Raw genomic sequence first — 10,620 nt, 5'->3', positions numbered from 1 at the left:
CCAAAAATCATCAGCAAGCTAGCTAGCCTTGGCTGACAGGTGGGTCCCGTCCAGAGAACGCTGGAATTCACCACATGGACTCGCCACGAAAACGGTCCCGAATACTTATATCGCAGCCCACAATTCATTGCGAAATCATGTCGATTTTGATCGATCGATTCGATTCAATGCTGCTGCTGCTGCTGCTCCTGTAGCTTCTTCAGTTTTCTGCTCCCAGATCTGCCGGCCGGCTGCCGCGCGGCGTCAGGTGCGGCGTCGTCTCCGCCGTCGTCGTCCTCCGACGACGATTCCGGCGTGCGATCGATGGATGGTACGTGGGTTGGTGAGTACAGCGTGCGATGGATGGGATGGGATGGGATGCATTTACGCGCGGATACGCGTGATCGCCGGCTGTCGATCCCCGAATCACCCTGATATATCGATGCATATATGCAGTTAATGTGGCGATCATGCAAGCGCGCGTTGTAATACCGATCGTACCGTGTAGTATCGTGCGCACGCACGATTGCACGAACGCCCGGAAGGAAGGGAGCTAGACGATCGAGGCGGGGTAATAAGTTGTAGCTGGCTTGTAGATATAGGTCCTGTTTGGGGAAGCTTGATCCCAGCTACAACTTTTTTCAAAGCTACAGCTTTTTTCAAAAGCTGTTTCTGCTAGAAGCTGCCCTAAACAGTCCATAACTTCTGAGAATTTATAGTTACATATTCTGAAAAATGAACTAAGAAGCCAGAAGCTGGAGAAACTGGGTTTCAGAGCTTTTCCTGATTCTCAGAAGCTGTCTACCAAACAACTGCTTCTCAGAATCTAAAGCTCACCCAAACAAGTCCATAGCTTGCTCCCTTGTATACGGGCACCGTACATAGTGCAGAATTCACATAGCTTAGCTAAGAGTATTGCTAGTTTTTTATTTAGGAAAAAGTACGAATTACCCCCTGAACTATCGCGGTCGGCCGAATTACACCTCTGAATCCGAAAACCAGACATTGTTCACCCTGAACTTTTAATACCAAACGAATGCTAGTTTAAGTTTTGTCCTACGTGGCGTACACGTGGCAATCCAGTCAGCATTTTCTAATTTTTAAAAAATGTAGGACCCATATGTCATACCTCCCCTTCCCCTCTTCCCCTCTCTCTCTCTCTCTCAAGGGGTGATGCAGGGGCAGGAAGTGGGCAGCGGCATGAGCGGGAGCAGCGGGCGCGGCTGGCAGCGAGCGGCGACAGGCACGGCTAGCGGCGAGCAGTGGTGCGGGGAGCGGACGGGCGGTGGGCGGTGGTGGTGGAGGTGGGGATGATGGAGACGGCGGTCGTGGCGATGGTGGAGACCGGGGTAGGGAGGTTCCGGGGGGCCGAGCATGGCGATGCTGCTGGTGCTCATCCTCCGCCTCCGATCCCGCAGCGAGGAGGTCATCTCCTCCCAAATCTCCACCTACTACTCCTCCGGAGATGACTCCAACTCCGACGGCACCGACGACGACTGGGAGGAGGAGGAGGGATCCGAGGCGAGCTCCTCTAACGAGGAGAAGGGGCGGCGGCGGGAGAGGAGGATTGGGTTCTACGAGGGCGCTGCCGACAACGACGGCTACTTCCCGTGGGGCGGCGCCGTGGTGCGGATGTGGCAGGATCTCCCCCGCCGCATCTCTGACGGTGCGAGGCTACTCACGCCGGGGACCTCCTCCACCGCAACCGGTCGCGGAGGCGCCGGTGGTCCTCGGTTGGCGCCGCGACCACCCCCACCCCCACGCCGATGAGCACACCGCCCGCCGCCATCGCGGCCTCCCCCAAGTGAGACATCACGGCACCGCCCCGTGAGACCACCGTCCGCCCTCGCGCGCCGTTCGCCCGTCTGCCGCCGCCCTCCACCAGCCACGCCCGCCGCTGCCACTCGCGCCGCCGCCCGTGAGAGAGAGAGGAAGAGTGAGAGAGAGAGAAGAGAGAGAGGAAGAGTGGAAGAGTATGACAGGTGGGTCCGACATTTTTATAAATAGAATGCTGACTGGACTGCCACATGTATGTCACGTAAACCAAAACCTCCACAGATTGGATCAAGGGGGGGAGGGTAATTCATCCGGTTTGCATAGTTGGGGTGAAGAATGTCCGGTTTTGTGGTTCAGGGGGATAATTCGGTCAGCCGCGATAGTTTGGGGGGTAATTCGTAATTTTTCTTTTTTAAAGATAATGGATTAAACCGGTCTCTACTCTTAAAGGATATATACAGCCTTACAACTAGAGATATGCACCCGTAAATCAATTAAAGTAGAGCATGTTTATATATGTGTGCTACAGCTATTTGCAACTGTTGATCAAATTCGGTCGTACCTTAGTCGGATGGTTGGGTCGTATGCATAGCTAAGTTAAATGGGCATACCTATTTGAGAGAATCTATTTTATGCCACTGAGTTTATCCCAGTTCAACGATTCACCACTGATATTATCTCTTTCTACAATATACCGATGACTTTATCAATTGTTCTACAATATGCCATTGAGATGGGGCTCTTTTTAAAAAAAATACCCAAAATACCCTTAGAGACATACATGGTTAACAATTAATTTATCTCATTAGAAAGTTAAAAAAAATAAAATTTTTTATATGGCCTCCTCACACAACAGGGAAGTATGTATACATATTTTCATTTTTTTTGGTATTTTTGTTTTTTTAGAAAAAATATTTTTGTGTGGTATACCAGAGAGAAGTAGCTTACACAAAAGATAACAGCAAACAATATCTTATGTTGCATATGAAAGATAATTTACATTAAAAACAACAACACAAAAAAATATTTTATAGAGCATATAAGATATATGTTATATTTTATAAAAATATAAATAGAAAGAAATTGAAACTTATATACAAACTTTTATACTGTGTAAGGAGGCCACATAAAAGTTTCATATTTTTTTGAAACTTCTAATGAGATAAATCAATTGTTAATCTTATATGTCCATAAGGGTATTTTAGGTATTATTAAAAAATAAGCCTAACCCAATGGCATATTGTAGAACAATTGATAAAGTCGCCGATATATTGTAGAAAGAGATAAAGTTGGTGGTAAATTGTTGAACTATAACAAACTTAATGGTATAGAATAGATTCTCTCTATTTAGATTGGATGAATTCTAAGGGAATTTCTGAAGAAGTGAACTTTTTCCTTGTAACATTCTTGTGTTTCTAATTCACGAAAAATTCGAGAGAGGGGAACACTACTTAAAAAAAGGATTTTTGCAGACGGCCAAATCAGATTTTTGCATGCGGATGACCGGACCTGTCTGCACGAGAAGGTCTGCGAAAATAGTGATTTTCGCATGTGGCTGCTTACATGGGCTGCATGCAAAACTAAAAATCCAAAATAAAAAAAATCACGCCGGCTGCTCCCGCCATCGGCGTCGTGCTCTCCGCTCCTGCTGTCGCGGGAGCCGCTACCGTCCGCTCCCACTGCCGCTGCTCTCGCCGTCGTCCGCTCCTGCCGCCGGATTCGGGCGGGGGATAGTCACCGCCGCTGGATCCGGGTGGGAGGAGGCTCGTGGCCTAGCATCGACAACTGCTGTCGAGCCGTCGCCGCCGCCACCGGATTTGGGTGGGAGAAGGCCCTAATCTGCTTTGAGAAACTTGCCTTTTTTTTGGTATTTGGATATGCTTTGAGAAACATGTGCAGGACAAGAAAAGAAAATAAAAATCAAACGGCGCATGCAGGGGACAAGGTTAAAACCCACGACACACTCCACCACTGTGTTGCGTGACTTAGAATAAGTTATATTGTAATTACATCCAACTTATATCATAGTTATGTGCGAGTTATAATGTAAATATTTAAAGTTACCATTGTACTATGGGACTATCTATACACCATTTGATTGGAACACTCTAAAAAATTTCGTAAATTCTGGACCACTCGATTGCTTTAAGATTTATACAGGGCAACCAAACCCTAAAACCTTGTTCTCATCCCCTTTCTCCTGGCTCTCCTCACAATGCCGCTCACCATGCAAGATCACGACTATGTCGCCTCCGCCACCGTAGCCTTAGCATTGCCGTCGCTCGGCCTCATCAGCTGGCTGGTGCCAGTGAGCCTCCTCCCCCTCCCCCTTCTCTCCTTTTCCTCAAGCTGCTGGCAGCGAGCTTCCTCCGTATCGTTCTCTTCCCCATCTTCGGTGACTCCCCACTGTTGGATACACCACCACCGGCCTCCTCCTCCTAATGTCCTTCTACTTTACCCTCGCTACCAGCACCAGCCACGCGGCACCGACAGTGTCATCGCCACCTTGCCACCTGCCCAATCCGCTGCTCACCGCCGGACTGCCACCTCACATGGCCATCCCTCTAAAATAGGCAAACTCCCCCCCCCCTCTTCCCCCTTCCCTTGACCCCAACCGAGACCCTAATCTGTAGGTCCCTACCAAAGTTTAGGGATGCCGCTAGCGCCAGAGAAGATAAGGAGGTTGCCTGAGCTGAAAAGGAAGGGCAGGAGCATGAATCGCAAAGTACATCAAATGGCACAAAATCTGCAACATTTGGATATGGATTTTCTGTCAAATGACATTTGGCAATTCCAATGTAGTACTATAGTTTCTTAATGGATTTTTTATCGAAAATTGTATAGCTAACCCATTTTTTTATGGTAGAAAATCAAGAAAAAAATGGTGGTAATGAAAATAGAGGGGTAAATAAACTAAAACGAATTCATGAACCAGACAAAATTCAATCAGAGTTTCCATACGCAGAAGTGCGCCGACCAACTTGCGCTAATTAAATACTCCCTCCGTTTCAAAATGTTTGACACCGTTGACTTTTTAGCACATGTTTGACCGTTCGTCTTATCAAAAAAAATTTGCGAATATGTGAAACTATATGTGTGCATGAAAGTATATTTAACAATGATTCAAATGATATGAAAAGAATAAATAATGCCTTAAATTTTTTTTGAATAAGATGAATGGTAAAACACGTACTAAAAAGTCAACGATGTCAAACATTTTGAAACGGAGGGAGTACATCCACACCATGATTTGAATTGAATACCGATGGATTTACAGAGCTATACGTACGCATTCATCTACGTGTGTGATGGATTAAATATTGTACGTACGGCAGCACTACATCTACTGGAGCTGATCGAATTTCTCAATATATCAAATCAAATCAAAGGTACTGCGGTGTGCTCCGTTCACCCGACACCAAGAACGTGTCTTGCAGCATCACGGCCGGCTCAGTCCAAGAGGGTACGAACCACCCAATGGATGGACAGATCAGATTCATCCAATCTCCCCTCGTTACGTATATGCTCCCCATCCACCACGCACGCACGTTACGTACGTTTACGCGCCAATGGCATGCACACGCTGCACCCTACAAGGAGATTTTTTTTTTCTTTTTAAGATAATAGAAATGGTTTACACATCTTCCGTCTTTGCTCATAGGCACATATAGCCAATAAATTTTAGAGTTGAAAACGGAAAAATAAAATGGAGAGATGGATGAGTTCTCTATATCTCTATAATCTGAATTAAAACATGATATTATCTTCATGGAACATAATCTAATATGATAAATCTGAAAAACACTCTGTTCAAATATATCGTACGCATTGTGTCACATTTCTAACTGGATTGTGTTTTTTTAAGGATGGAGGAATATTTTCTCCTGAAGATGAAGATTAAGTTTTTTTTACTCATAATGAGTGGTATTAATGTATGATTGATTGAGTTTTAATTATTACAAACTTAAAAAATATATTAATATGATATTTTAGAGCAACTTTCATATAGAAAGTTTTTACACGAAACGCACCGTTTAGCAGTTTGAAAAACGTGCCACGAAAATCTTAATCTCCATCTAACTTTTATTGGAGAAAAGAACGGTAACTATAAGATTAAAATTCCAATTCTATTGCAGGCACGCGCACCGCTGCCTTCAAGGCTGAAAGGAGGAGATACATCTCGTCATCATCAAAGTCCGTCCCTGCATAAAATGTTTCGTTTTGCTACCACACTGCGGCTGCGTTTAGTTCACGTCAAAATTAAAAGTTTAGTTGAAATTAAAATGATGTGAAAAAAAAGTTGAAAATTTATGTGTGTAAGAAAGTTTTAATGTGATGAAAAAGTTGAAGGTTTAAAAAAAAGTTTAGAACTAAACAAGGGCTGCATATGCAAATATTGCCAGCGACATTATCCATCGAGCACGTACCTGTGGTAGTACACAGCGTGGCAAGATCTACATAACATATTGCTAGCTAGACAAGATATATATGTGTTGTTGTATGAATAAATATATATATTGCCCGGATTTTTCGGGTACGTACACGTAGGTACGTGCATAATGCATATACTGCGGCATTATGCAGATAGATATGGCTGCAAACGACAACGTGTGTACTGCACTGCTGCTACGACGACATGTTAAGTGATATTGGTATTTAATTTGGGGGCACGCCACTTGCTACTATGTACATATATATATACTGTAGTAGTAAGTATATATATATACACACACACACTGAGAGTGTGTGTGTTACTTCAATTCTACTACGAATATTCACCACTGTAGTTCGGTTAATATTAATCTCGTACATCGATCGACAAGATTAATTGTGTATATTATGTATGTGTGTACTGCGGTGAAAAGTCAAAGGCCGCCGGTTTGGTTATAAAAATGAAGATTAATTAACGAAAAGAAGGAAAATAATTCCAAAGAATAATAGATCGACCAAATAAATTTAGAAAATTGAAAGTCGGCGCAATATCTTCCTTTTATTCTCCTCGTAAGACGAGAAGAAAATATGTATCCTAACGAAATAAAGTACGCCTGCCTTATACTTTGATAACGAGCAATCATTTCTTACACTCTCTAGCACATATCTAGTTATCTGTAACGGCTGAAGAATATCAATATATCATATGTAACGGCTCGGCTCACATTTGTAATAGCTCTCTATGATGCCTTATATGTAATGACTCCAAATCTATAGCCGTTACAGTTGTTAGGTTCACATCTATAACGACTCTCTATAAGGGCATCCACAATGTACTTCAAAACCAGTCCATAGCCAATAAAATAATACATTCAGCTATCTAACCACATTGTGGAAGTAGTCCATAGGAGAATAAAATATGTCATTTGTCTCTATTTCCTCTCTCCTCCTCATACTACTTACTAACCATATACATTATAAATGTTGCAATAGTTAAAGTCCACAAATGTGGGTCCCATCTATATGGACTACTTTAGCTATATACATTGGTGTTGCCCTAACAAGTCATTCCATATGAGGAGTATTATCTGTATCGGCTAAAGATTGGGATACCCATCTGTAACGGCCATCTATGCCGCCCGTTATAGATGAGTAAGTTCGCAACGGTTCTCGATAGCCCGTTAGAGATGACCCATCATAGATGTGAGAATCTATGCTAATGACTGCACCATTTCATCGGAACGTGAAATTAGCGACTATGAGTTAACCCGTAATTAAATGTGTCCTCTATATACTATCACAAATTAACATGTCTTAAAAATTACTAGCTAGTAAGCTAATCTTACATACATACCAATGTTTGTACATTCGTTGTAAATCAGTAAATAGGGATATATGTATACCGAGATGGTTAATTTTTGAACTGCTGGTACGTAGGGCTACCTAGCTACCAATGTATGTAGGGCTAAAAACCCTGCAAATACAGTTGAGCAACGGCAGAACAACAGGTCGTGCCGGGCCGCCTCCGATCCGGTCGATCGAGAGATAGTTAATTACACAGTAGAGGACCACGTATGTACAATCCAGCCGATCGACCAACCCCAGCCTGTTTAATTTGTACGCATATATATGATGGCACACGTACATATGATGATGTAAGGTTCACAAACGATGATAAGCTAAGCTAGCTCATGTACCTCGATATGCATATGCTTGCATGCAATATGCACGTAGATACGAGTGGCCCCTCTCCTTCGATTCCCTGTATCCTGTATCAGAACGGTATGTCTTCAGTATAGATAAAACTAATTAATGTTATCACATTAATTAATACTCCCTCCATTTTTTTATATGATGTTGGTTAGTTCAGTAAACTAACCAATGTTATACATATATGGATGGGGGTAGTATATATATACCATGTTAAATAGTATAGGTGAATATATATCTTCTCTTTTTCTCTCTAGTACTGTGCTTGAATGTGAGGGTTGGCTTAAGCCTTTTTTCATTGCAGGTGAAACGAGACGATCGAGTATACATTTAAAACTATTATAAACATGAATTTTCTCTTTCTCTCTAGTGTTGTTATCATCAATGCTAGTAGCATTTAGTGGGCCTAACAAAAAAATAATGCAAGGAATAAGTAGGCCCTGTTTAGTTGCCACACAAAAATTTTATACCTTGTCACATCGAACGTTTAAACATCTGCATGAAGTATTAAATATATGCTAAAAAGTAACTAATTACACAGATTGCGGCTAATTTGCGAGACGAATCTTTTAAGCCTAATTGCTATATGATTTGACAATGTAGTGCTACAGAAAAATTTGCTAATGATAGATTAATTATATATGCTTAATAAATTCGTCTCGCTGTTTATTGACAGATTTTGTAATTAGTTTTTTTATTAGTGCCCAAACACCCCATTCAACACCCTATATAATACCCGGTGTGACACGTCAAAACTTTACACCTATGGATATTACTAGCAAACTGGGTAAGGGTGAGAAATATTTTTTTTAGTCCATGGAATCAATATATCTACTCCCTCTGTCCTATTTTAAGCGTAGTCATGAGTTTTTATGTCCAACTTTGATCGTCTATCTTATTTGAATTTTTTTATAATTAGTATTTTTATTGTTATTAGATGATAAAACATGAATAGTACTTTATGCGTGACTTATATTTTTAATTTTTTTAAAAAAAATTTAAATAAAACGAATGATTAATGTTGGCCACAGAAACTCATGAGTTGCATTTAAAATGAGACAGAGGGAGTATGAATTTAAAAAATCAATGGAAACCGTGAAATCCGGACTTTCTGGCCCAAGTAAAAAACACAAACAACTTGGTTTTTGGGTAAGTTAATAATGAATTTAAAATTTTTATATGATTTTTTCATATTTAATCTTGTTAGTTTATCAAAGGTTTTCACGAAATTCATAGATAGCACTCGGGAGCGGTTTTTATCGGTATTGGGATTGTGATAATGGATGTCTGTACATGCATAGGTGCTATCATTTCTTGGAGAAAATTCTTTAACGCCCTTAAAATTTCAGCTAATCTCTTATGCGCCCCTAAGTATTGCTCACTTTCTTGAATGCCCCTGGATTTTTGTTTTAGTCCTTTACACATCCATTCCGTTAGTTGATGGTTAGTTGATCGTTTAATTTCTATGAAAGAAGTTAATTTTACCCTCGTGCATGGAAGAAAAACACATAAATTGATAAACTATATTGTTAAAAGTGTAGAAGCTTGTTGTATATGACTTTTTATATTCATGACTTTGTTGTGCGATATATATATGATTCACAGCAAAATGATACTTCTAGATAATGATAACAAATATTTATTTTTTATATATTAACAAATGATACTTAAGGGCATTGAAGGGATCGCCGGCTAAGCTTTCAAGAGTATAGAAATAATATTTCTCCATTAATTTTTTTTATCTAGCTAGTGTGAAAAATTGATGCTAAAACAATACACTAGACATGGCCTTATAGGGTTGCGTTGCGATAGATTTATAAGCCACAGCCAACTTTAAATTTCATATTTTGTTTCTAATATTAACTCCTGCTTTCTTTTTACTTGTCACTAAATTTAATTTGTACTTTGCGCGGCCTGCAGCGCTGCACACCCAACAACACGCACGTACTGGTATATATATGTACGCATTGCACGTAGGCCAAATGGTATATTTTCACGTACATGTACGCTCGTACGACAGCTAGTGATCCAGCGAGGTATGTCGCGTACTATACCATGTATACTAGTTCAACTTAATTATTTTCTGTCCCATTTTTTCCAAGTGAAAAAATTGCAGGCTCCTGTAGCTCAATTAGGCCGGTCAATAAATACACTGACACGGGTAGTAAAAGCTCTCGTCAGAGAACAGATATATATATTATCATTTTATGTTTATACGATCGATATATATGATGTGCGTATTGCAGCACATATATATACAGATATACCGTATATAGATCCCCATAGATGATCTATATATGCGTGGCGCGTTACGTATATACTCCCTCCGTTCTAAAATGTAGCTATTTCTAGCACAGTGTCTTGTCCTAAAATAAAGTTATTTCTTCACCTACCTTCTCCTCTCAACCAATCACAACCATTCTTCTTCATCTAGCTACTTTCTCTTTTCAACCAATCACACACTTCCTCCAATCATTCCTACCTACTTTCTTACTCCCTCCATCTACTTTTGATAGTCATATTTCCAAATCTGAAAATTTTATTTTTGATAAGCATATTTCACTTCAACAACCTATCATCTTAATGATTTTCTTAGATTTAATACATGACTCTATTCTTCCACACAAGATTGGCTACATAGGCATCGAGAAACGTAAATATCAACAAATCGCTTGTTTACGAGGAATGACTAGTAGCATGTTTAAATGAATGATAAGTAAATTA

The 10,620-nt window shown here is 40.9% G+C and overlaps 1 pseudogene; it reads left to right on the top strand.

Annotated features, from left to right (window-relative positions):
• Positions 1-1,289: 1,289 nt before the first annotated feature.
• On the top strand, positions 1,290-1,810 carry LOC127776296 (uncharacterized; annotated as a pseudogene).
• The last annotated feature ends 8,810 nt before the right edge of the window (positions 1,811-10,620 follow it).

The sequence above is a fragment of the Oryza glaberrima genome, chromosome 6 (assembly GCF_000147395.1).
Source record: "Oryza glaberrima chromosome 6, OglaRS2, whole genome shotgun sequence".
Taxonomy (NCBI): domain Eukaryota; kingdom Viridiplantae; phylum Streptophyta; class Magnoliopsida; order Poales; family Poaceae; genus Oryza; species Oryza glaberrima.
This window is presented reverse-complemented; position numbering and strand designations above follow the sequence as displayed.